At 41.9% G+C, this 27,805-nt stretch overlaps 1 pseudogene; it reads left to right on the top strand.

Moving 5' to 3' along the window:
• Window positions 1-1,066: 1,066 nt before the first annotated feature.
• On the top strand, window positions 1,067-24,850 carry LOC149284410 (cytochrome P450 2D15-like; annotated as a pseudogene).
• The last annotated feature ends 2,955 nt before the right edge of the window (window positions 24,851-27,805 follow it).

Here is a 27,805-nt window from a genome sequence, read left to right as displayed (position 1 = left end):
TCTAAAAAACAAGTTTGATTTTTCTCCCTTTATTTCCTATGGGCATTCCCTCAAAACTGTAATTCATCTGTCATTCCATAGAAAACAGCTATAATTCCACTTAATATGAGGTTTGGAACCTATAACTGTACTAGGGCAGTATGCATGACAAAGATCTATATGATATTTCAGAGGGTTTTCTCTAAAAAACAAGTTTGATTTTTCTCCCATTATATCCTATGGGCATTCCATCAATACTGTCATTCACCTGTCATTCCATAGAAAACAGCTATAATCCCACATAATGTTTGTTTTAGACCATGTATCTGTACTAGGAGAGTATATGTGCCAAAGATCTATATGATATGTCTGAGGGTTTTGTCTGAAAAACAGGTTTGATTTTTCTCCCATTATATCCTATGGGCATTCCATCAAAACTGTCATTCACCTGTCATTCCATAGAACACAGCTATAATTCCACTTAATATGAGGTTTGGAACCTATAACTGTACTAGGGGAGTATACATGACAAAGATCTATATGATATGTCAGAGGGTTTTCTATAAAAAACAAGTTTAATTTTTCTTCCATTATATCCTATGGGCATTCACTCAAAACTGTCATTCACCTGTCATTCCATAGAAAACAGCTATAATCCCACATAATCTGAGTTTTAGATCACATGTGTGTGCTAGGGGAGTATGTGTGCCAAAGATCTAAATGATATGTCTTAAACTTTTATTTCAAAATCAATATTCTTTTCCCTTCCATTATAGTCTATGGGCATTCCTCCCCATTATAGTCTATGGGCATTCCTCCCCATTAAAGTCTATGGGCATTCCATTTTGTCATTCGTTTTAGTATGTCCCGTGCTTAGTCTTTTTTTCAGTAAAACACTCTGTACAGTTACCGTAAGTGAAAATAGGAGTTGGCTTGCTGGGTGCGCTGTCAGTGCCAGAGATTTCAGCACAGCAATATAGTGAAACAAACAGACAACACACAAACTAAGAGTGGACGTCGAGGGTAGCAGTTTAGCTCAAGTAACTTTAGAGATTTATGAAAGTTAGTGGCATAAAAATAAACCAGGATGAGTCTGCTGCCTCAGCTTCAGTCATTCTTTCCTGTGACATTATGTAACATCATTGTTCTGTTCATTATTTTTACCTCCTCCCTTCTGCTGCTGGACTTCATGAAACGGAGAAAAAGCTGGCCCAGTTTTCCACCAGGGCCCCCTTCTATACCCTTCCTGGGCAATATGATGGATGTAGACTTTAAAAATCCACACATCTCTATGAGCCAGGTAGGTCACAATCAAGTAGTTTTTGTTTGCCCCCTTGTTTGCCTCTCCCCGCAGTGTTTTCCTCTAACTTTCTTCTGAACTAACCCAAACACTTGTATTGTATAAAAAAAAGATCTCATCCATCTTCAGCCCTCCCACTGCTCCCATGGCTAGCCCTAGAGTTAAACTGTCCCAAATTTCCTGTATTTTTTTTTACAAAGCATGCATAAAGCAACACACCACTGACTCATATTTTGCACCACTTAAAATTAGGGGGTAGCAGAGGCATTATTAACCCCTTAAGGGCCAGTGACATGCCATGCACAGCACACAAAAACAGTCACCATGTCATGGCATTAAACAAGCTTGGAAAGCAATGTAAGATCGCTCGATAGGCATTCATAAAAACAAATGGTTTGATGGAGTAAACTGGATTGGCCGGATTAAAAAATGTCCAAAAAATGTCAGACTGTCCAAAACGAAAAAAAGTGCAATTCCCAAATGTGGCCTTTTAGCCCCAAACAACCAGACAAACCCATGAATAAGTGGTATCACTGTACTCAGGAGATGTTGTGGAACACATATTGGGGTGTTGTTTGGACGTTACATAAAGCACAATGTGTGTACAAACTTTGACAAAGGCTGGCGGTAGAATTAGTGCATGTAAAGAGTTAAAACACCAGATTTAAAATACCCTGGAGTGTCTAGTTTTCAGAAATATAGCGTTTGATGGGAATTGGCCAGCTTCTAAAATGTCCCAAATAGGACATTGTGGCAGAAGGACCAGATGTCAAGGTTCCAAGTAAAAAATGCGCATTTCCCAAATTTTACCTCCCAAATAACCTGACAAATACTTGGTATTACTGTATTATGTTGCTGAACATATATTGGGGTGTTGTTTGACAGTGACTTACACCAGGAACTTTATATCCATACCTGATGTCCAATTTGTGTGAATAAAAATACAAAAAATTACTACCACAAACTTTGGTAAAGGCTGGTGGTAGAATCTCGTGCTTGTAAAGGGTTAAAATATCAACATTTAAAATACTTTGGGGTGTCTAGTTTTCAAAAAAATATGATTAATGGGATAAATTGAATTAGTAGGCTTCAAAGATGGCCCATTAGGACATGGGGGTAGTAGGACCAGATGTTAAAGCTCCAAGTTGAAAAAATGTGCACTTCCCAGATGTGGCGTTTTACCTCCCAAACAACCCGACAAACCCATGCTTAGGGAGTATCACTCATGGCCGGCCTTAGGTGTTCAGGCGCCCTGTGCAGACTACATCTCTGGTGCCCCCCTCAACAAAAAAGATATTTAGAGATTATTTATGTGGAAGTGCAAACAAGCATAATAATATATAACTGGAAACACTGGTAAAAATAATGTACCTTAAATATAGGACAGCTAACAGTGCAGTCTTTGTAACAAAAAAAATGTTTCCTTTAAATATTGAAAAAATTGGACCCTAAGCAATTATTTCCTTTGCACCCCCTCCACGCACCCTAGCATGCAATCACTCCCTCTGCTCCCACACCAAAAAAATATATATTTTCCACACTCACTGCAGATTAGGGGAAGACTGTGAGAGTCAGTACAGTCTTCCCTCCTTCTGACTCCGTGACTTTAAAAGGTCCTCTCCCCTGTAATCATCCTCAGAGTCCTTTTGTCCCCTTATTCACTAAGCCACACACCTCTCTGTAGTTCAGGTATAGATCAAATAAACAACACATGTAAAAAACACTTGCGTGCATAGCATTCCAGGTATAGTCCAACAGATTAATATACAAACCCATTTTTGCAGGTATAGATCAACTGGGGATTACATGCAAACGCAGCACTGAAGGTATAGATCAAATAAACAACACATGGAAACAGCACTGCAGGTGTAGATCAACTAAATAAAATCTACAAACCCTGTATTTTCAGGTATACATAAATAATGTATGGAAACATAGCACAGCAGATATAGATCAGCAGAATAACACACAAAGCCGGCTTTGCAGGTATAGATCAATTGGAATTCACATAAAAACTCAGCATTAAAGGTATAAATAAAAAATTACAGGCATAGATCACAGGTTGCACACCCCAAAGCCAGCCCTGGTGTCCACATAGAACTTGACCAGCACCCAGATTACACACACAAATTACAGCCCAGCGTGAGCCACCTTTGTCCCCAAACAGCACAGCGTGAGCCACCTTTGTCCCCAAACACCCTGCCTGTGCCATCTTTGTCCCATAAACACCCTGCTTGAGCCACCTTTGTTCCATAAACACCCTGCCTGTGCCATCTCTGTCCCATAAACACCCTGACCATGTCATCTTGGTCCCCAAAGCTCAAACACCCTGCTTGTGCCATCTTTGTCCCATAAACACCCTGACCGTGTCATCTTGGCCCCCAAAGCTCAAACACCCTGCTTGTGCCATCTTTGTTCCATAAACACCCTGCTTGTGCCATCTTTGTTCCATAAACACCCTGCTTGTGCCATCATTGCCTTTCCCCATATCATTTGTACATCTATCATACACACAAAACACTTACACAGTCACTCATTCAATCTGTCACTTACACAATTCCGTCACACAATTATGTATTCTTCCATTCATTCACACAAATCATTTACACATATTCATTAATGCACTCTCACCATCCACCATTCACATTAATTCATTAATTCTCTCTCATTCACACAATTTATCAACACATTAATTTATTAATTCTCTCTTATTAACACAATTTATCCACCCATTAATTTATACTCTCATGCAATTCATCCACACATTAATTCATTCATTATCTTCCTCATTCCCACAATTCATACAGACATTAATTCATTTATAATCTCACGCTTTCACACAATACATCCACACATTAATTCATTTATTCTCTCACACATTCACAAAATTCATCCACACATTAATTAATGAATTCTCTTACTCATTCTCACTCTTTCTTTTAAGATTCTTACAAGCTCCCTTTCACCACCCTATTTTGTTTTAAAGTCATGACTGGCACAACTGCCAAAATCCAAGACTAGGGCAGCAAAGCAATAGTCACTGAATCTTTCTAGGTTAAAAACATTTGCACCAGGATTTCAATACTGTAGTGTAAGTGTTATGCTATAGATTATACACTCACTGGCCACTTTATTAGGTACACCTTGCTAGTACCTGGTTGGACCCCCTTTTGCTTTCAGAACTGCCTTCATTCTTCATGGCAGTACAAGGTACTGGAAACATTCCTCAGAGATTTTGGTCCATATAGACATTTCTGCAGATTTGTTGGCTGCACATCCATGATGGAATCTCTTGTTCCACCACATCCCAAAGGTGCTCTATTGGATTGAGATATTGTGACTGTGGAGGCCATTGGAGTACAGTGAACTAATTGTCATGTTCAAGAAACCAGTTTGAGATGATGTGAGCTTTGTAACATGGTACTGGAAGTAGCCATCAGGCGATGGTCATAAAGGGATGGACATGGTCAGCAACAATACTTAGGTAGGCTGTCATTTTTAAACAATGCTCAATTGGTACAAAGGGGCCCAAAGTGTGCCAAGAAAATGTCCCCCACACCATTACATCACCCACCACCAGCCTGAACTGTTCATACAAGGCAGGATGGAGCCATGCTTTCATGTTGTTTATGTCTGACCCTGCCACCTGAATGCTGCAGCTAGTCTTCCATTGTCCAATTTTGGTGAGCCAGTGCGAATTGTTACCTCAGTTTCCTGTTGTTAGCTGACATGAGTGGCACCTGGTGTGGTCTTCTGCTACTGAAGCCCATCTGCTTCAAGGTTCAATGTGTTGTGCACACATAAATGGTATTCTGCATACCTTGGCTGTAACGAGTGGTTATTTGAGTTACTGTCGCCTTTATGTCATCTTCAACCAGTCTGCCCATTCTCTTCTGACCTCGACATGAACAAGGCATTTTCGTCCACACAACTGCTGCTCACTGGACATTTTCTGTTTTTCAGACCATTCTCTGTAAACCTGAGAGATGGTTGTGCATGAAACTCCCAGTAGATCAGCAGTTTCTGAAATACTCAGATCAGCCAGTCTGGCACCAAAAACCATGCCATGTTCAAAGTCACTTAACTTCCCTTTCTTCCCCATTCTGGTGCTCGGTTTGAACTTCAGCATGTTGTGTTGACCACGTCTACATGCCTAAACGCATTGAGTTTCTGCCATGTGACTGGCTGAGTAGCTATTTGTGTTAACACGCAATTGAACAGGTGTATCTGATAAAGTGGCCAGTGAGTGTTAGTTCTATAAATTGTTGTATTCATAATCCATAGTAAGCAGAAATATCTTATGAATGTTGTTTTATTTTGCTTCATCAGTTATGAATATATGGGACAAAAAGTAAAAGTAGAAAGTATTTATTTTGGAAAAGTCAAGACATATTCAATCATCATGAGAATATTGGCAATCAACAATAGTTTATAGTTGAACTGTATTCTCTTTTACAGTGTGCATGGGAAATGGTGGAGTAATACAGGCTTCTTCAGTTAGGTTTGGCTTCATTTCCTTGAGTACCTTCCTAGAAAGTTGCACATGGTCCACTGGTTTGCTTATTGGGCTGAGGTTTATGCATGCTGGTTGTAGGTACTGCTGTAATTGATTTCAATTATAACGTAATATTTTTCTAATAGGAAGATCTGTTCTAAATATAAGCTTGAGCAAGTTAAAGGGTAACTTTCACCATACTTTCAGTAATTTAATGTTACTAAATACAAATAATACTTAAACCATAGTTTCAATGAATGCACCTAATTGAAATATTTAACATGCCTCATAGAATTCACATACATAACAAGCAAATGCTGCCATCTCTATATTTCCCTTTAGTCACCATACATTTTGTATGATCAATGTACACTTTCAGTTAATGAGGTGGTCCCAAATGTGCAGTATGCATGACTACAATTCTAAAATTACAATGACAAACTGCTACCTAATGCAGAATAATATAAAAGACAACCAGCAGAACAATGATAATGAAATAGCATGATATGTGATACCAAGAATATTTGCCTAATACAGTCATAAGAGTGAATGTCTTACATGTGACCTCTTGATGCTGACAAACATTTGGTTGTGTTTCTTAACAGCTGAGTAAAAATTTTGGGAATGTCTATAGTCTCCAATTCTTTTGGAAGAATGTGGTGGTGCTTAATGGCTTTGAAGTCATGAAGGAGGTTCTAATCAACAAGTCTGAGGATATAGGGGATCGTCCTAGATTTCCTATATACGAGAAGTTTGGGTCTACCCCCAACAGCCAAGGTATCATTTTGCTAAAACTGATTAAAACATAATGGAATGATTACAATTCATTGAATATTACACACTAAAGTCAAATATGTGTCTGATTCTGTAAATTTTTATGGAATTAGTTAACATGCAATAAGGAAATAATTGGCAATAAGGTACCCTTCAGATACATAGAAAAAAATTATCAGCACAATCATTTAAGTTTACAAAATACATCTAGGTTTGGTGCTAGTACGATATGGTACATCCTGGAAGGAGCAAAGAAGATTCACACTATCAACCCTTAGGAATTTTAGCATGGGAAATAAATCATTGGAGCAAAAGATAACAAAGGAAGTTGGATTTTTATGTTCCGGATTCCAAGCTGTACAAGATAAGTGACACATGACAGACATTTGGTCAGTGTGGGAGCTATGTTTTATAACATGTCCTAATAAGTCTACCATACATCTCCAGTTGCCTCACAATTTTGAAATGCCCTACACCCCAATTCTTGTCTGCTCAGACTTTACCTGCTTGCAGTAGGGATTCCTGGAACCCCTCTTTTTTGTACGGGAATCATCAGAATATAAACAATAGACTTGTATGTCTTTTGTAATAGTGCTACTATATATGGTGCCTACACAACTCCATTACACTGAATCAATAAACTACTTATTTTGTTTATATGTGTGTTCAAGTAGAGCTGGTATTAAGTAGGTGCATTGCGCTTTGCTATTTTTCTATTATAGCAAAATAAAACCATACATGCATCACCTTGCACTATAAGCATCTACAAGCATAGTTACAAATGTCCAGGATGCATGCCTGTATACTCCACCATTGCATTTCTCTATTGTGGCTAGGCCACATATTCTCATACATATTTTACAAAGATTGCAGAACAATTTGGGCACCTAAGGTTTAGCCCTTATGCTTTTACAGAAACAATACTCTGTGGTACACAGAAAATGTTTCAGCTCTTGTTCCAGAAATATCTTTTTAGTGTAGGTCCCTCATAAAGCATAATGATGTCAGTGAGTTAAAATAACGAATCCCCTGCCAATTCCATCTTTTCTTTTATTGCAGATCCCATGTGCAGCCACTGGCCGAATACACATGGTCTTCCTCCGCGGAAGATTGGGATAAAATCATCCATTTGGTCCATAAAAGGGCTATAGCAAGTAGAATACAGGAGGCCTCCTACAAACTTCTAGTCAGGTGGTACCGTGTTCCGCATGACTTGCACCGCTTTCTGCCACAGGTCCCTGACCTCTGCTGGAGGTGCCTGGCAGGGCCTGGTACGTTCCTGCATATATGGTGGGAGTGCACTCTCGTCACGCCTTACTGGGCCATAATCGAATGGGTTGTGCGGGAGATTGGGGACCCGGGCTATATTTTAACCCCGGAAGCTGCTATACTACACCACACTGATCTCTCCCTCGTCCAATACAAGAACTCCGTAACGTTTCACATATTAAGTGCCGCAAAGGCGGTCATCCCTCGCTTCTGGAAGCAACAATGCACCCCTCCCATCCAGGCATGGCTTTATAGAATGCAGTACATCTCCTATATGGAGGAATTGGTTTGGGCTTCTAGGGGCAGGACCCCCCAGTATGAGCGCAGATGGTTTTGGTGGAAGAGATTGATCTCCTCCCCTGAGTTCTCTAGTATCTTAGGCCTCTTTTCTTGAGCGATGGGGCTTCTCATGCCTCGCGTGGATCCGGTATCTTGTCTCGCCTTCCTGACTATTGGCTCCACTCACACCACACATTGGTTTCTCTCATCACACTTCATTATGTTTGTAGTCATGTAATTGGCGGTTAGGTGGTATGCATCTTATTTTATTTTATTTGTTTTGTTTCATTTGTTTTCTTTTGTTTTAAATTTTATGCTCAATGGTCTTTTATTCCTGTGATTGTACAACTTGTCATCCTGCCATTGTGATACATTCCACTACGGAGCTTCAATTATGGGCGGATTGTGTACACTAGTCCTCTTATTGGGAACGGTGTTTTTCTTTCCTTTATGCTGTTTCATCCTTATACTATGTGATTTGTGTACACTGTATCTTATGTTCCTGCAGGCTTTGCAATACCTGCTCACAGCATAATATGTCATCTAGATGTCCTGCTTGTACTAATGTTTACCTGGCTAACTTTGTACATTTATTACTTGCTCTAAATGTATGTGGAACTTGTTATCAACTGTACCATCAATAAACAGAGTTAGTTTAAAAAGAATACACATGGTCTTATGCTGCTAAGTTATTTACAGTTGCTGGCCTTAAAGTGCCAGGACCAATCCATAGCCCCTAAACAAAATGATTGTTTCCACTGATTGGGTTCCGCGCACTTGAATTTAAAGAGATATTCGATCGCTGTGTTAGTTGATCTAACACCAGTGCTTATGAACAGAAAATAGCTGGAGGGGGGCAAAGGGGGAAATGCAAATAGAGGAATTCTGCCAAATTTCCCATGCATTTGCAAGCAAGAACATCATGCAAATCATGAAAATTTGAAGGGACCATTAAGATACATTATTTATTAAAGTGCATTTGTTTTACCTGTAAAATGCGTGAAGATCTCTGAGCAAAGTAGGAACCTACTTCATTTATTTATTATGATTTTACTTCATTTGTTTATTTTGTATTCAGAAATGTAATTGATACAGAAATCAAAATAAATTATGAATATTGATTGGGCTCAGAGTTCTATTAATAAAACTAACATATATTACTATTTCACAAAAAATAAAATACAGTTGACTGCAGGAAAGTCAAGTGGATACGATTCAACCTGTGAGTTGCTTGCAAATGTGAGTTGGAACCAAGTTGGACCCCCTATTATGAAAGGAGGGTCTTTGCGTCAGTCTAGTCGGCCAAGTAGGCCAAGCTCTCGCTTATCATTTGGGGAAGCATTGCTTGAAGGATCATCAAGTAAAGGAAAGGCACCAAAAGCAGGCAGTAGTAGTGCGGCTAGGCCCACAAGCTCTATGATTTTTTCGGAAAGCCTAAAGCACCAGAAGCACGTTCAAAGTTAAAGAGTAGCACAACTAGTACTTCTACTAGCCCAGTGAGTAAAAAGAAGTGCCTTTTACCCCAAGCAGCATCTTCCCCATCCACAAGCAGCATGCAAAGTACCAAGCAGAGCCAAATTAGCAGCAAGACTCAGAGGGGTCCCAAACCAAAGCGATCTCATTCTTTTGTAGGGAAAACCACCACCACCTCTACCGCCTCTACCACCACTAGTGCTGCGCCTACTGTTCCCACCGGTACCGTCACGCCATGTCCTCCTAGTACCTCTAGCAAGTCACCAAGTCCTTACAATATTTTTGTAAAGACAGTTAGAGAGAGGGCTACACATAGTGGAACTCCACCTAGCGAGGTAGCAGAGGAGCCTGAGACTGAGAGGCCAAGTACAGAGTCTGTTCTTCCTGCTCGCACTACTACTAGTCACGAGTCTCACGTCTTAGCTCCAGCCTAGCAGGAATTCCATTCGATCTGGCTAATGAAGAACTAGACTATGAGCCAGAGGAAGTAGAGGAGATGAGTGGTCAGGAATCAGATTCCTCAGGGAGCAGTGTCCAAATGACTAGTGCACAATTTTCCCCTGAGCCTCCACCTTCTCCGCTACGATCATCACCATCACCACCACCAGCAGCAGCAAAACCTAGCAAATCTAAAGTTAAAGCAATTAGCAGTCCCACTATGGTCAGTACTGTTACCACCAGTCCCACCACCACTAGTTCTGCCTCTGTTCATCCACCCCGAGCAGTAGGAGCAGCACCCAAGGTACACTCCAAGGCTATGCGCGCCCCAATTTGGGAGCACTTTGAAAATGTTGAAGAAGGGCGCTATGGAAAGTGCAAACATTGTGGGAAGCTAATAAGCAGAGGGAAAGTGTCTGGCCATTTTACCAGTGCTAGCATGAAGCATCACCTCAGCACTCAACACAACGCTGTGCTATTGGGGAAAGATGCAGAAGTAAAACTTAGTGCAGGCAGCATAGCTGGTGGCCATGGAAAAACCCCAACAGCTGCTTCTGAGCCAATAGCAGCAGCAGCAGCTAGTGCTGGCAGCCAGAGACCAAGGCAGGTTGGAGCACTGCATGTCCAGCCCACCCTGGAACAATTTGTGGCATTCCAATCCAAAAGGTCAATGCCCAAACAGCAGGCCAATAAAGTAACGCGACTTATTGGTCAGTTCATTGCTGTTGGAGGGGCATCCTTCTCTATGATCGAAGGGGAGCCTTTCAAACAATTGATGGCGGCTGTGGCTCCACAATATACAGTTCCATCATGTTCCACTTTCAGCAGGAACATTGTCCCCTCATTGTATCGTTCCTGTGTTGCAGCAGTGATAGAGGAGCTTTCCAAGGCTGCTGGTCAGTCTGTTCATTTCACAACAGATTTGTGGAGTGCACCTAGTGGGCAGCATGCCTTTCTTTCTTTGACAGCACACTGGTGGCATCCCGGTGTGCCCAAGGAAGCTGCTGCAGCAGGCTACCGATCATTCCTTCTCCATGCAGAAGTGATGGATGAAAAGCACACTTCCCAAAATATTCTGCATGCGATGAGGAAAATGTTTAGCCTTTGGGTGGGAGCAGAGGCAGACACCAATGTTGAAGTAGGTTTTGTGGTAACTGACGGAGGTGCCAATATGGTGAAAGCGCTGCGAGATGGTCATATTGTTGGTGTGCGCTGTGCAGCCCACATCATCCATCTTGTAGTGAAGGCAGCAATGTCAGAAGGAACTAATGTGGCAGCAGTAGTTCTGTCCCGCTGCAGAAAGATTGCTGGGCACTTTCACCATAGTGTTAAGGCTAGCCAACTTTTGAGGGAAGAGCAAGAGAGATCAGGTCTTCCCGTACACTGCCTACGTCAGGATGTCAGTACATGGTGGAACTTCACGTTAGACATGCTGGAGAGGATTTTGGAGCAGCAGAGGGCAATCCATAATCTTGCCTCAGAGCACAATATTGGGATTACATCTCCATTGAATAGGGAGGATTGGACAGTGATCGCCCAGCTAGTGGCAGTCCTTAAACCATTCAGGGACGCCACAGAAAATTTAAGCTCAAACACTGCCAGTCTGGCCCAGGTAATCCCAGTGTTCTCCCATCTAGGCAGCAAGATGGATGTGTTCCTTGAAAACCGTGAGGCTGTTCAAGGTGGCACTCTACATCCTGACGTAGCAGCCATAGTCAGGAAGCTGAAGGATCTGCTAAAAGTACACCTTCGCAAACGCATGGAAGAGAGTTCCGAAATGATGCTAGCGTGCCTTTGCGATCCAAGAATTAAGGGAAAGCTAGCTTTGAAATTCAATGTTCTCAGTAGCTACCGGGAGCAATTGGTCAACAAGGTGCGTGACTGGCAGCGTAAAATGGGAATGCTGTCCGAGGAGGGAGATGTGCAGGAGGAGGAAGAGATTATGTGGTCTGCTACTCCTAGCAGCAGCATCAGCAGCAGTGCCACAAGCATCACAACAACACAGCTGAGTGGAGCAGCTGCGTTTTGGGAAGAGGCACTTGGGAGTATAGTTGGACCATCTGACAGAGCTAGCAGCAGAAAGGAGACTAGTGCTGCTGAAATGGTCAAACTTTACCTCTGTTAGGGCCTAGTGTCTGAGTTCTGGAAGTCCGCTCCCAAACGCCAAGGACTAAAAGTGTTTGGATACTTTGCCCTGGGGTGAAACAGGTGAGCGGGTTGCCAATTGCCCACTCATTCGCCTTTCCCAATGCTGCTGCTGCTGCTGGTGGTGGTGCCAGCGTCTCTTCTTTGCCAGTTCCCTTCCTGGCTAGTGTCATGCCTCAAATGTCCCTAATGGTAAGGGCAGTTTCTCCCCCCTGGCTGCGTCTGTTTGCGGTGTGGCAAGGCCTGCTACCTCCGCCGGTGTAGCCAGCTTACGCTAGGGCCTTGTGTCTGAGCTCTGGAAGTCCGCTGCCAAACGTCTAGGACTGACAGTTGTTTGGATGCTTTGCCCTGGGGTGAAACAGGTGAGTGGGTCGCCAATTGCCCACTCATTCGCCTTTTCCATTTTTCAATGCTGCTGGTAGTGGTGGTGGTGACAGCGTCTCTTCTTTGCCAGTTCGCTTCCTGGGTAGAGTCATGCCCAAAATGTCCCTAATGGTAAGGGTAGTTTCTCCCCCCTGGCTGCGTCTGTTTGCGGTGTGACAACGCCTGCTACCTCCGCCGGAGTAGCCAGCTTATGCTAGGGCCTAGTGTCTGAGCTCTGGAAGTCCGCTGCCAAACGTCTAGGACTGACAGTTGTTTGGATGCTTTGCCCTGGGGTGAAACAGGTGAGTGGGTCGCCAATTGCCCACTCATTCGCCTTTTCCATTTCCATTTCCATTTCATTTTTTTCCGTCTGATACACAACCTACCAAACATAACACACACAATAACACATATAACACAGTGACATAACACATAACACACATAACACATATAACACAGTGACATAACACATAACACACACATGTACAATTCACAAATCACAAGGACCTTTCCTCCTGTTATTTGCCCTGGCCTTCACTTCTACACTCACTAGCATTAACGCTATAACTCACACGTCACCCTATAACATTTTTCCATCCACATAGCTGCCAACAGACCCAACTTTTTCAGGGACAGTCCTGCTTTTTTCTTGTCCCATCAAATTTAGCTAAACTAGGTATGCTAGTGCACATAGGTATAGCTGGGTAGAGTAGCACTACAACATTAAATAAATATAATAAAGTAAATAATAATAAATATAACTTTAAAATAAAATTCAATAAACCCATTAAAATTAAAATTAAATTATTATTTAGACATAATACATCTTTAACCAAAACAGTGCACTGCTAATAATCTTAAAAATAACTGTACATTAACCCTAAGCTATTTTTTAGTTCTTGTCCAACATTTTTCCATTCGCATACCTGCCAACACACCCAACAATTTTGTGGACAGTCCTGCTTTTTTCCAGTCCTGTCCAGTAAACGTTGGGTTGTTGCAAAGTATGCCATTATAAATGCAAATGTTAGGCATGTATTACAAGTGGTCCACAATCAATTTAAAATAATCCCTATTCTTTTATGAAACATCTATGGATGTGTGACTGTGTATGACAAAAAGGTGGCCAAGTTCCTTGGAGCATTTGTCTAGGTCATTTTGTGTACAGTACACCTCGGTACGTGTGTGCAACTCGCCTGCCATCAACGAATGAGGTGCATTCTGCAGTTCTGCAATTCATTTGTTGATGCCAGACCAACCCCCTTCCGGCGACCAATAGAGTCGCACACACGTACCTTCACGGCGCGAACGCATCTGCTGCTGCTGCTGCTCCGATGTGTTCTTAACCCCGTATTAACCCCTGCTACGCAGCCGGGAGAAACGAGCACGAAGAATGGCCACGAATATTCGCCTGAAAGGAAGACAGGAACGGGCGAATATTCGCGGAATACGAAGTTTTTTTTTTCTCCGAAGACGAGTATGAAGACGAACACGAAGAGCCCCCTGGTGCCCAAGTCTAGTTAAAATATAGGGTTGGCGGGCTCCTGCTCTTCTTTGCACAGGGAGAAGCTGGATATTTATCCTTAGACTCAACGCTAGGAGCCTATTGGCAACAGCATCCGCCACAGAAAAGAATGTAGCACCTGGCTTTCAAGCTATAGCAATAATTTTAAAAAGGACGTACGCTTCCTAGTAGTTAAGCTTTGAAGACTGGAATTGCTCTTGCAATGCATAAAATAACAATGATAATGTGAATTTTGTCTTCTAGGTTTTAAATGAAATTCCATTTCTAACAAATATTCCTTGGCTTATTAACTATGTTCCAAAATTTGAATATGATATTATGAAGTTTTTAAGGGAAATGGTTTCAGAGCATTGTAGACAGGGGCGTGCTGGGCCGGGGGGCAGGGAGGCAATTGCCCCCCAGGCCGCCCTGAATCCGGGCCGGCGGGCTGGCCGGGTGGCCGGCAGACGAACATTCATGGAAGCTGCAAAGTTAAAAACTAAGCGGCTGCCACCGGGACTGTCCGCTGTGCCGGTAGCGTACCTGGCGGGGGGCGGTCCGCCTGGAGTGCCGCTCACTGAGGGGTGCCGGCACGCCTCCAAAAACGATGCGCGCGGCAACTGTGGCTGTGCGTCGGGACTTGATGTCAAATCCCGGCGCACAACACTGAAGCCACGCCCACCGTCTTCCGCGCTCTCTGCACCGGAAGGACGGGACACAGAAGAGGAAGAAGAAGAGGAAGAATGAAGAGGAGGAGGAAAAGTGACAGTGCCAGAGGAAAGGTAGGAAAATATTAGTAAGTGTGTGATGGGTGTTATGCTATAGTTTATGATGAATGTTTGTGAATGAGGGTTTGAGATTGCATGGAAGTGTGGGGGGATAGCATGGCATAGGGAGGCTGTCTAGTCATGATAGGAGTGTGATTGCTGTTATCAATTTTTTTTTTGTCCAACTGTGGTACGTTAACAACACTTTTATTAAAAGTAAATTACATACCAAAATTGGATAGAAAAATTCAATAACAGTATTAATAGATATATATGATTGCAAACAGCAATCACACGCCTATCATGCTAAGTCAGCCAGTACATGCTAGAACCTGGGCATGATAGGATTGTGATTGCTGTTAATTATATATATATATGTATATATATATATATATGTATATATATTAATATTGTTATTGATTTATTTTTTTTGTCTAATTTTGGTGTGTTACTTTTAATAAAGTATTAAAAGTTTTTCATTTCGGTGCATCCCTACTATGTACTAAGCCAGTCACTGAAGTGTTAGGCCTACACCACATCAATGTTTGGCTTAGTATAAAGTGATAGGGGTTGTACAGTATTGTCAGTGTCTGGCTCAAAGTATAGGCACACATTGACGGTGGTACAGCGTAATCCCTAAGTATACAATGATAGCAGTTATGCTGTACCACCGTCAATGTGTGCCTCAGTATATAATGATAACAATTTTGCTGTACCCCTGTCAATGTTTGCCTAACCATAGAAACTATGCAGTTTTAAAGTGTGTGTGTGTGCACGCCGGCCAATTTAATTTCATTACGCACCGGTGGAGTGACTGCCGCACGACGGCCGCCTTTCAATGTCGCTCGCAGCCGCTTTGGTGGCGCAATGGGCCACTTGACTAGACTTGCCCCCCAGGCCTTAGGCTGCCAGCCCTCCCCTGATTGTAGAACTTGGTATCCTAATGACATCAGGGATTTTATTGATGCTTATCTTCTGGAACTGGAAAAGGTAAGCAATGTAATGATTAATAATGGAAACTGTTTGTCCATTTGGACTCAAAGTCCAAATGAGTTACATGGGATTATGTTTTAAGATTTCAAAATTAAAGTTCAACTTCCATATTTGGACTTGCATATAGTAACAGTCAATGTACATCTGCTTGACATTGAGTCAAATTGATGTGAGTTTGCGAAAAACAAACAACGTATTGTTTTATTAACCCCCAAGTTGCTTGGAAGGTATGAATGCAAATTGCAATACCCCAGAGGAGATGAGGTGTCATGTAACCACCCCATAAACAGTCTCTCATCCCATACCATGTGGTTAGGTTGGAACATAATAAAAAAACCTCTAAGGGGTGACATAAAGTCCACCTATTTCCCACCACATGCAGGGCCGGCCCTACCATGGAGCAGACTGGGGCAATTGCCCCAGGCGGCACTTTTGAAGAGGCGGCACTTTGCCGCCCCAAGCGCCGTTTTTTTCGCATCCTATGCGGCTATCGGTTTTAAAACAGCTGTAAAACCGCCTCCGTTTAATTATTGGAAAGCGGTCGGCTTGTCTGCATGCCGATCAGTTCGGCTCTTCGTCCCGCCCCCTTGAAGATGCTCAAGGGGGCGGGCTCACGCAGAACAGTTGCTTGTCACCGCGTGACAAGGAGAAGATCTCGAGGGAGAAAAGCACGTCAGTGGAAGAAAGCCAGCAGAAAAAGTAAGTATTTTAAAAAAATAAAATAATTGAGGTGATAGACGGAGGGATGGAGTCATGGAGAGACATATTCATGCCCTTAGAGCAGGGGCGTCCAACATGCGGCCCGCGAGACCTGGAGGTGCGGCCCGCATAAGATCGGCAGCCAGGGCAACCGATCTTACGCGGCCCGCACCTCAAATGCAGGTAAGGGGGTGGGGAGGATGTTTGAATGAGTATGCGTGATTGAGGGAATGAATCTGTGAATGAATGAGTATATGAATGAATGAGTGTGCGTGTGTGTGATAGCATGGATGTGTAAGTGCTGGAACCTAGGCATGATGGGACTGTGATTGCTGTTAGCAATCACACTCCTATCATGCCAAGTCAGCCAGTACATGCTGAAACCTAGCTAGCTGCCCCCCTTGTGTATTGATGCTGCCAGCAGTATGGGGTCTACACATCACTTACAGCCACCCTGTACCAGCATGTACTGGCTGACTTGGCATGATAGGAGTGTGATTGCTAACAGCAATCACAGTTCCATCATGCCTAGGTTCCAGCATTTACTGGTTGGATGTGTAAGTGCTGGAACCTAGGCATGATGGAACTGTGATTGCTGATAGCAATCACACTCCTATCATGCCAAGTCAGCCAGTACATTCTGAAACCTAGCTAGCTGTGTGTATTGTGTATTGATGCTGCCAGCAGTATGGGGTCTGCACATCACTTACAGCCACCCTGTACCAGCATGTACTGGCTGACTTGGCATGATAGGAGTGTGATTGCTAACAGCAAGCACAGTCCTATCGTGCCAAGTCATATTGCTATTTTTTTTTGTTTTTATTATTATTTTATTATTATTTTTAAAGGTGGGGGGTCATTTTCGGTTTTGGCTAAGTGAACCGTGAATGTTTTGGTCCAGAATTTTCATTTTGGTGCATCCCTAGAATAAATAGAACTATTTCATTTTTTATTATCCTGAATCCTGAATTTGTAGTCACAAAACTTTCTAGGCCCAGAAATCAGTCAGAAGAAAAGTAAAGGTTTTGTGTTATTTACTTTATTTTAATCTGCATATTTTATTAAAGGCCATATTTTCTCACAGTGAAAAATTAGTGCGGCCCGCGCACATATACAATTCTGATGAAGTGGCCCACTGCAGAAAAAACTTGGACGCCCCTGCCCTAGAGGGACATAAGTACACAACAGGGTGATTAGGACAATCTATACACAAAGGGGAGGGGGGTAATACACATGGGTATGGGGGGCATTACAATTAACCAGTACAAAAGGGGGGTCAAAACACAAGGGTGGGGGGCTGGCTGGGGGCATCAAATAAATCAATAGACAGGGGTGTGTTGGGGCACAGATATACAAAGGTGGCTAACACACAACAAGCAGCAATGTGGAAAGCATTTTTTTATGCTCTTAGTAGCTTATCCCATCCTGATGTGGCTGAGCCTGTCCTGGTGTGTGTGTTTGGGGGTCGGTGTGGCAGAGCCTGTCCTGGTGTGTGTGTGTGTGTGGGTGTCAGTATGGCAGAGTCTGTCCTGGTGTGTTTGTCTGGGTGTCAGTGTGGCAGAGCCTGTCCTGGTGTGTTTGTCTGGGTGTCAGTGTGGCAGAGCCTGTCCTGGTGTGTGTTTGGCTGTCGGTAAGGCAGAGCCTATCCTGGTGTGTGTGTTTGGGTGTCGGTGAGGCAGAGCCTGTCCTGGTGTGTGTGTTTGGGTGTTGGTGGCATAGCCTGTCCTGGTGTGTTTGTCTGGGTGTCAGTGTGGCAGAGCATGTCCTGGTTTGTGTGTTTGCGTGTCGGTGTGGCAGAGCCTGTCCTGGTGTGTGTTTGTTTATCTGTTTCCTGGCACTTTACTTACTGTAGGGATAAATAGACTTTGTAATTTTTATTTATCCAGAGATAAAACGCCTTACTGAATTTCTAGTCACTTCAAAGGACAAAACTCCAGAAATCAGTGTGAGGAAAAGTGAAGGTATCATGTTATTTACTCTATTTCAATCTCAATATATTATGAAAAAGGAAACTTAAATTGGTTCTTCGGAGTTTGCGAAACACAATTGCTGATTTAATTATAGAGGGGGCTGTACACCACACATACAGGGGGGGGACTATAAAGGGGACTATACACCACACATACGGGGGGGGCAGCACTTCACACTTCGCCCCAGGCAGCACAATGTCTTGGGCCGGCCCTGACCACATGTCTTGGTATGCAAGGCAGTTTAACCCATTTGAGTCCTTAAATCACTTTTGCTACAGAATGTAGGGGTTTAAAGGAAGTAAAAATATATTAAAATAAAAACCTACCTGTGAAGTACATTGCTGGGCCAGACACAGCTCCCCCCTGGACTATGCAGTTTTGTGGGCACTTGCCCATATTCAACCATGGTTCCTCTTGTAGGGAAGTATGGGGGGGGGGTCACTTGTCATTACAGGTTTAAATGTACACAGACAATCTGCTCACACCATTGGAGGCTTTTTCCGTGGTCATTGTTTCCCTGCACCTTAAATTAATTATTTTGAAAATTGTGTAACAGTATGAAAGAAGGGCTGTTGTGTAGCTGATTAGCTAATACACAGCAGGTAGTCAAACAAAGCCATCAAGGTGTCAAGTGCTAGTGACAACTCTGGCATGGTCAAACGTTCTTTTGTTATATCTTGTTAATCTTGTGTGATGTAATTCAATTATGTACTGATATGATTGAGCCCTTTTGTTCTGTTGTTTAAAACCTGGTTGTTGTCTTGATATTTATCTGTATAAATATGCTGTGTTCTGCTCAATAAAATGTTCATTTTTGCCGTACTCAATTGAAGGTAGTTGTGTCTACGTATTGGGTACATTTGGCAGGGTTCCAAGGTGTGCATGCTAACGGGTGCTGGAAGTGATTTCGGGGACAACGGGAGGATATATCTGGGTGATCTCTGGGAGTGACTACAGCGCTCTTGGTGAAGCCATTACACTACTAAAAAAACAGCTTTATACTTGACATAGATGGCATGTGGCATTGTCATATAAAATCGACGAAAGTTCGCCACTTCCAGTGTCAGCCCAGCTGGTGGAGAAGAGGAACTTTTCCCCAGAAGTCATTCAGATGTTCAGACTGACGGCCTGGCTGTTGCAAGGGTGATCCTTCAAGACAGTGGACTTTCCCATTACATGGCTGATATTCTCCTTAATTTGGTTCAAAGGTCCACCTCTAAAATGTATTTTTGTGTTTGGAATAAATTCCTCTCCTGGTGCTATAACATAGGTTTGGATTGCTTTTCACCATCTATGAGTTCCATCCTAGAATTGTTGCAAGACGTTTTTTCGGCGGGTTTTGATGTCTCAACCCTAAAAAGGCAAGTATCGGCCCTGACTTTTCTCCTGTCAGATTTGGTCTCACGTGTTCTTATCTGGTGTTTCTTTAAAGCAGTCACCATTCAGCTACCCCCCCAGACAGTCTTATTTTCCTTCCTTGGATTTGACCTTGGTCCTCCAAGCTCTTTATTCGAACCTCTGGAAGAAGTCTCTCTTAAGTTTTTATCACTTAAAACAGCATTTTTAGTGGCTATTACTTCAGCAAGGAGAGTGGGTGAATTACAGGTTCTGTCCTCGGCTTCTGAATTTACCATTTTTCATCAAGATAAGGTTGTCTTATATGTCAAGTCCTCATTTCTGCCTAAGGTCCTCTCTAAATCCAACATCAACCAGCCATTAATTTCACCGACATCTCCAGAAGAAACTCTATGGCACAGATTGGATGTCTGAAGAGCTCTACGACTCTATATAGAGCGCACCGCTCCTTTCCGCAAAGCGGATCAATTATTCGGAAACATTTTTGGTAGGTCATCAGGTCACGCAGCTTCCAAGCATACTATATCAAAATGGCTTACAGAGACTATTCGACTGCCTTACTCTCTCAACGGGCAAGTTCTCTCATCCCATATTACAGCTCATTCCACAAGAGCTTTGTCAGTGTCATGGGCTGAAAAGGCTTCCGCATCTCCTGAAGATATATTATAGGCAGCTACCTGGTCTTCCTTCAATACATTTGTCCAGCATTACCGAGTAGACATCTCCTCCTCTGCAGCAGATTTCGGGCGCAAGGTGCTCCAGTCAGTGTCCTCTTAATTATTCCCTACCCAAAAGGGATCTTGCTACATCCCAGAAATGCCTTATACCCCTATATGCCACTCTGGCATATATGGGGTTAAAAGGCATATCATGGGAAAGAGTGGCATATCATGGGACAGAGTGGCATATAGGGGGCTATAAGGCATTTCTGGAGGTAGAGTGGCATATAGGGGATTAAAAGGCATTTCTAAAAGCAGAGTGGCATATAGGGGGTTAATAGCCTATGCCCCCCCATAAAACACTCCCCCCCCGACTCCCTGGTGTCTGGTGGGGGCAGCGGGTGGAGGCCTTCATTCATGAAATTAAAGGGGCTGGCGTGCAAGCACCGTGCCGCCCAGTGGCCATGCCTCAGCACCTAGTCCCACGTCTTAAAACAATCAGGACTGTCCCACCTAAATCGGGGCACTTGGGGGGCATGTGTTAGCATACAAGGCTTTGTGACTTCAGCCCATTATGGTTAGTTGTGGTAACTTTGATGCAACCACTCAACTTTTTTGTGACTAAGCAAAATAAGAAACCTGTTTCAGTTTCCTTAATAGTAACATGTTGGCATGAGAGCCCATTATCCAATTTTCCTCATCCCAATACTAAAAGGCAGAAGTAAAGAAGCAACCTTTTACGTTTTATATCTAACAATAATTACTTAACAGTATAATCATCACGTGTAAAAACATAGTTATTACAGGATTCAAAGCAGCACTTTGAAAGCAATCCTCGCAAATAAAAATAGTATATTAGGGAACAATGCATTTTGAATCCATAGGATGATCAGTATGCTAAAATGAAACTTGTTTTTGCAGGTAAAAGAAAAAAAACTGATAGCAGCTTTAATGAGAATAACCTGCTATTCACAACATATGACTTATTTAACGCTGGGACAGAAACCACATCAATCACTCTGAGATGGGCCATGTTATTCATGATGTTACATCCAGAAGTCCAATGTGGGTATTGTTTAGTATATAGTAGCTACATAAGATTTGTTTTTAAATATTGTTGGCTATGTTAGAGTATTTTTCTCCTGGTGGTAATATGTGAAGCAGGAACACAATCACTAGCTGGCATTTAAGTATTAACAATACACACGCTAAAACAGTTCTAAATGAAAGCCATCTGGTTGCTAAACCCCATCTGTTTAATTCACCTACCCATGAGTTGCAAATGAGTTGAAGTGAGATTAACTCTTAGAGTGATGACCACCAAAACAATATTTTTTATTACCAAGCTAAGCACAGGAGGCCAGCTAGAATGTATATATCAACTACCGTACATGGAGAATACTGCCTCGTTTCCCTTCACTAAAAAAAATATTGCAAAACAAAAAAGAAGAATCTAATGTAATTTCATACTGCATACTCTATTAGATATGTCTACATATATTAAGTGAGATAAAGTCAAATACTGCCTATAGAGCAAGTCATTAAATATGCATAGCAATATCCATATATTTATCACAGTGAATGAATACCATATTCTTACTCAGTTAAGGTCCATAATGAAATTGACCATGTAATTGGAAGAGGCAGACAGCCAACAATGGTAGACATGTTAGAAATGCCATACACCAATGCAGTGATCCATGAAATCCAACGATGTCATGTGGGGATATTGTACTTTTGGCTTTGCCACATATGACTTACAGAGACACCGAGATACAAGGATATTTCATTCCCAAGGTAAACTATCTATTTAAAATATCAAAATGTGTTACAGAATTTCCACATACATCAAAATATGTAGTTCTCATATGTAGTTATTACATTTGAATAACTACAATATTTTAAAAAACAATGTTTACCCTTGATTTTTTGTCTTAGTTATATTCATGTCATTTTATATTATGTGACCTCATTATTTATAGATGTTATCTTTGTGTTAATGCAAATGTGTTCATAGAAAGTAGAGGCTTCTAACTGGATTTATTAACCTGAAGTGGTCAAGTTAAAGTTGCAACTGCTAGATATTTGTTAGACTTAAATATCAACATTTCTCTGTGACCAAAGATCAGTCGAAACCACAAGACTTAAATAGATAGATTTATTTTGCAAAGCTTATGTATACACAGGCCCGGATTGGTCTTCGGGCACACTGGGCGGCCCAGGGCCGGATTGACGTAGGGGCTGATGGAGCTGTAGCTCCAGGCCCCTACCTTAAAAAAGGCTCAGTCAGGGCCAGACTGACTGGGCCTATGCGGCCTCTACGGCCGCATTAACGCAGGGCAAAAGGGGTTTTTTTTTTACTTTATTTAACATCCTCCATGTTAAATAAAGTTAAAAAAAAAAAAAACACACAAAAAAACGATGTTTTAATTTAAGTCCTGGGCAGGGGCGCCAAGCTGTCGCTCGTGAAGTTTTCAGCAACCGCCCGGCGCCCCTCACTCTCTGTGACTCCGTCACGGTGCCGGCGTTTCATTCTGAGTGCCGGGATATGATGTCATATTTCGGCACTCAGCTGTGAAGCGCGCACCGCGGCAGAGTGGGAAGACGGACGCTTCGCGCCCCCACCTTAGGACTTATGGAGGAGGGGGGGGTGCAGTGAGAAGGGGCAGAGGGGGGAGGCAGTGAGAAATGGGGAGAGGGGATAGATAGTGAAAAAGGGGGAGAGGGGATAGCTAGTGAGAGGGTGTACATATTGAGAAGTGGGGAAGGGGGTGCATAGTGAGAAATGGGAGAAGGCAGTGAGAAGGGGGAGAGGGGGTACATACTGGTAAGGGGGAACAAAGTGAGAAGGGGCAGCTAAGAAGGGGAAGGGTAGATGGGGAGAGGGGGTAGTGTGAATGCGTACGAGAATGAATTAGTGTGGATGAATTGTGTGAATGCGTACGAGAATGAATGAATGAATGTGTACGAGAATGAATGAATTAATGTGTGGATGAATTGCTTGAATGATTTGTGAGACTGCATTAATGAATACGTGTAAATGATTCGTAAGAATCAGTGAGTAACTGTGTAAGTGTTTATGTCTGTCACAAATGTTTAAGTGATTTGGGGAAATGTCTTACACTGGGCTGTTAAGGGACAAAGTTGGCTCAGGCTGGGCTGTAATATGTGTGTAATCTGGGTGCTGATAAGGTTCTATGTGGGCAATGTGGACGCCAGGGCTGGCTTTGGGGTGTGCAACCTGTGATCTATGCTGTAATTTAGGGGGTTATCTATACCTGATGTGATTCATTTATTATATATTTATGTAATGCTAATTTATTACAGTGACAAAAGCATGCTGAAATATAACTAATAGACAACAAGAAATGGTATATTAAATTTGTCAGAATTTGGTTTAACAAAAAATAAATAAATAAATAAATAAAAATGGGCTGCTCAGTCTTAAATGCCCGGGCCTATTTTTTGTCCCAGTCCGGACCTGTGTATACATACAGAACCAATCGTTGATAGATGATAATGACAAGCTAATGTAACCTGAGTGCTGTATAGGGAGTTGTGAGGTATAGAGGGATAGAGAAAGTAGGCATCGAGAGGATAGAGATAATCTCCATGTCATCTAATGAGTTTTAATAGTCATTTTCTATATTGCTCAGTGTGAAGTAATTACCATCTATAGCAAGGGCATATCTATAAATTTCACCATTAGATTATATCATACAAATCGACCAAAGAACATCCCCTAATAGTTCTATTAAGACACATGTTCCTATCATTCATGTTTCACTTACACCTAATGTAAATGTATATTTAGAATAAAAAAAACAACCAACTCACATAATCATTCCACAATATCATCAAATGTTTTTTTTATTGTTATTTATAAGTCAATTAAGATATTTTAAATATATTCTGTAAATGATGACATTAGCATTCATAGGGTACCACCATAATTACCAATTTATCATCAGTCCTTAAGGATGAGAAGGTCTGGAAAAAAACAATGGAATTCTACCCCGAGCATTTCCTGGATGACAATGACAAGTTTGTGAAAAAGGAAGCCTTCATGGCATTTTCTGCAGGTAATAGAAGACAGAGGATAAAAAAATAATAATAAATGATCAAAAAAGATGTAATACAGACTAGACTTTTGTGTTCGGATTCATACGAATTTTAATCTATGAAATGTGTCACTACTTCTTCTCTTGACTCTTCTTGTTCTCCTGTCTGCTTTTCCCCATGTCTCCTTTCCTCGTCCACTTCCCATGACCCGGGCTTACTTCCGCCTTCAGGGACACCCTCTGCCTGTGACTCCACTCTTTTGCCGAAGTACTTCAATAAGCCAGAGAAAGAGAGCTCCATCATTTTTACAGAAGTGTACCGGTAGACCTGGTTCACAGTGAAGTGTATGAAGAAGGAAGACAGAATAACAAGAATAGTCAAGAAAAGAAGCTGCAGAGCTGTGGGAAAGGAGGCAGGGACACAAAAGTGGTCAGCGGAGAAGGTAGGGAGACATTGAGAAAGCGCATGAATGAAAGTGTGAGACAACGTGAATTAGAGTTGAAAGTGTGGGAGAGCATGAGATAGAGAATAAGGGTAAGTAACAACAAATTTCATTTCTGAATGGAAAAAGCACTCTAAATTTCATCCAAACCAAAATGGCAGTTAATGAAATTTGTTGTGCGAAAACGAATTCAAAAAATTTGAACAAGTCTAATACTTACATTACAAACAAACCACTGTCTATATTTGTAGAAAACAAGGGCCAAATTAAAAAACGCTCTATTGTCACAAACACCCCACTCCACTTCAATAATTGCTCATGAGTATTTTTATCATTTAACAAATGCAAAGAGAGTGAACAGAAGAAAAGTCAAAATCAAATCAGTGCTTGGTGTGATCACAGTTTGCCTTCAAAACAGCATTACTTCTTCTAGGTACACTTGCAAAAAGTCAGTGATTTTGCAGGCACATAATAAGGTGTATGATTAAATAAGTATACCAAACACATGCTAATGATCATCAATTTAATATGTAGGTTGAAACAAAATAATTTACAGAAACAGCTGTGTAGGACAAATAAAACTGGTGAAGGAACAACCAAACTAACAAGATGAGTTTGCTGAAGACAGTTTAATGTCAAAAATCATACACCATGGCAAGACTGAGCACAGCAACAAGACCCAAGGTAGTTATACTGCATCAACTGAAAAACGAAAAACTAAAAACACCCAAAAAACACGTGTAAGGTGATGGTAAAAGAATAGGAACCAAAAATTACTTCTCTAATGTATCACTGCCGCAGCCCAACCAGAACGCTCCTCTCGGCGTTCAAACACGTAACCAGCAAAATTCGGGGCGCATGTGTACACAGAAAAAAGAAATAATCTTATAGTGTAATATTGTCAAGAACAAGAAGCTATGTAAAAGAATTCTATTTTTACTCACCACGATTGCGGATTATCATAGCGGATGACATCAATTGATATTTATTTCTCCTGAGGAAGCCCAGTGAGCGGCGAAACGCGTTGAGAAGTTTTTTAATCTGCATGTTCCTGATCCACTACAATGGACATTTAGTTTGAATAGCGACTTGAATTCAACCATCCTGTAAGTGCTTTTTTTAACTTGCGCATATACTATTAAGGAAGATACTGCACCATATGGTTGTTTTCTTTATTTTATGCTCTTAGAGATTTTAAAGAATAAAGAACAGTCTTCATACCTCAGACGAGCCTGTTGTGCTGGCACTGTTTGTGAGTGCATTTCACACCTTTTACATAGCTTCTTGTTCTTGACAATATTACACTATAAGATTATTTCTTTTTTCTATGTACACATGCGCCCCGAATTTTGCTGGTTAGTTATACTGCATCAGCAAGGTTTCTCCCGGGCAGCCATTTTAAGGCAGATTTCCAGATGTGTCCAAAGCTCTTTTAACCCCATTCGTGACTATGGCTGATTTTATTTTGTGTACACTTCGTGACAATGGTTGTTTTAATATATCTTCGGTGCTCGTGTTTAGCTGTAATTTTCTTTTTTCCCCGTTTACTGAACCCACACAAGTTGTTTTTTTTCAGGACAAGAAGGGTTTTCTGTAGATGCCATTATTTTGATTGCATCATATCATTTACAAAAAAAAGTATAAAATACGGTGAAAAGTGAGGAAAAAAATTGGGGCATGCATATTGTTTAATGTTGAACTTTGACATTTGGTGATCCACTGCCCATGCCCTATTTGGTACATCTTTGAGCCTGGCCAATTCAGTGTGCACACAATACACACATTTTACCACCAGCCTTTGCCAAAGTTTACTGTAGTATTTTTTTGTGTGTATTTTTCTCACACACCTTGTACTTTAGGTATAAATTTACAGCTCCTGGTATATGTCATTGTCCCCCAACAAAAAAGCCACAGGCTTTTCACTCCATGTCCTCTTAGCAGAACATTGGGGTGTTGGCTGTCCAAAAGTTGTTCTGGGATGTGACTGATAAATTAAGCCAGAGCAGTGACACTTTAGGCAAGGTCATTCCCCTACTCAACTACCTTATACAAAACAAATGCATGAGTTCCTGGAACAAAATGACACACCATGTCACACTGAATACATGACGGCCACCCTCTGAGACCCAAGGGTTAAGAGCAAGTTGGTCCTTAAATGATTTTAAAACTTGGAGAGACATGCTTGAAAGAAATCATGTCAGTCACACAAAGCTTGTGGCCAATGACTTGGATCCTTCACCTACACATCTTCTTTCAGCATGCATAGCTGCAACTTGCCCAGTCATTACAAAAACAATGTTCCTTTGGGTATCATTTACATTTATTTTTTCAGGGGGAAAATTTAGTCCGGTACCAAGTGGCTGAACATGTCTCTCTGCCAGAGTCTGCCCAGGCACAATGCCCTCCTGCTGCTCCTCTGTCCTTCCTTACTCTGGGGGATCATTTTTTCAAATATTGAGGAAATTCAGTCCTGTACCAAGTGGCTGGATGCATCTGTCAGTGCCTGCCCAGACCCTTTTTACCCACTCAGATGCGTACCTAGAGTATTTGGCACACACACTTTAAAACTACATAGCTTCTATCGTTATATACTGGCGCAGGCACTGAAGGTGGTACAGCATTACTGTTATCATTATATACTGAGGCAGACATTAACGGTGGTACAGCATAACACTTATCACTATATACTGAGGCACACATTGACGGTGGTACAGCGTAATCCCTATCACTATACATTGAGCCAGACATTGACAATAGTGCAGCATAACTCCTATATACTAAGCCAAACATTGACATTGTAGGCCTACCACTTCATTGTCTGGCTTAGTAGTAGGGATG

Source organism: Sceloporus occidentalis, unplaced genomic scaffold (assembly GCF_023333645.1).
Source record: "Sceloporus occidentalis isolate IW3139 unplaced genomic scaffold, rSceOcc1.0.p SCAF_94, whole genome shotgun sequence".
Taxonomy (NCBI): Eukaryota; Metazoa; Chordata; class Lepidosauria; order Squamata; family Phrynosomatidae; genus Sceloporus; species Sceloporus occidentalis.
Note: the sequence above shows the minus strand (reverse complement) of the source record. Positions and strands in the feature narration are given on the sequence as shown.